The following is a 1,065-nucleotide window of genomic DNA, read 5'->3' on the forward strand; positions in this document are numbered from 1 at the left end:
TCTATTCTTTCTTTCTTCCTTTTTTTCCTTTACCTGCTTCCATCCTTCCTTCACGGCGTTCTTCTGTCTTTCCTTCCTTAATTCCTTCCTTCCTTCTTCCCTATCATTCTCCCTTGATTCCTCCCTATTATTCATTCTTACTTCCCTTATTCCTTCCTTCCTTGCCTCCTACATCCTTCCTACGATTCTTCCTTACATACTTACTCCCGTTCCATTCCTTTTCTTCCATCCTTCCTTCCTTCATGGCGTTCTTTTGTCTTTCCTTCCCTAATTCCTTCCTTCCATCCTTCCTCCCTTCCTTCACGGCGTTCTTCTGTCTTTCCTTCCTTAATCCCTTCCTTCCTTCTTCCCTATCATTCTCCCTTGATTCCTCCCTATTATTCATTCTTGCTTCCCTTATTCCTTCCTTCCTTGCCTCCTACATCCTTACTACGATTCTTCCTTACATACTTACTCCCGTTCCATTGCTTTTCTTCCATCCTTCCTTCCTTCATGGCATTCTTCTGTCTTTCCTTCCTTCTTTCCTTGCGGCCTATCATCCTTCCTTTCATTCTTCATTCCTTCCTTTTCCCCTTCTATTCTTTCATTCTTCCTTCCTTCCTTCTCTGCTCCCATCCTTCCTTCCTTCATGGCATTCTTCTGTCTTTCCTTCCCTAATTCCTTCCTTCCTTGCATCCTACCATCCTTCCTTTCATTCTTCATTCCTTCTTTTTTCCCTTCTATTCTTTCTTTCTTCCTTCCTTCTCTGCTTCCATCCTTCCTTCCTTCCTTCATGGCATTCTTCTTTCTTTCCTTCCTTGCATCCTATCATTATTCCTTCTTTCCTTAAGGCCTTCCTATGATTCTTCCTTTCTTCCTTCATGGCATTCTTCTGTCTTTCCTTCCCTAATTCCTTCATTCCTTGCATCCTACCATCCTTCCTTTCATTCTTCATTCCTTCTTTTTTCCCTTCTATTCTTTCTTTCTTCCTTCCTTCTCTGCTTCCATCCTTCCTTCCTTCCTTCATGGCATTCTTCTTTCTTTCCTTCCTTGCATCCTATCATTCTTCCTTCTTTCCTTAAAGCC

This window comes from Cynoglossus semilaevis, chromosome 11, assembly GCF_000523025.1.
Source record: "Cynoglossus semilaevis isolate Cse_v1.0 chromosome 11, Cse_v1.0, whole genome shotgun sequence".
Taxonomy (NCBI): Eukaryota; Metazoa; Chordata; class Actinopteri; order Pleuronectiformes; family Cynoglossidae; genus Cynoglossus; species Cynoglossus semilaevis.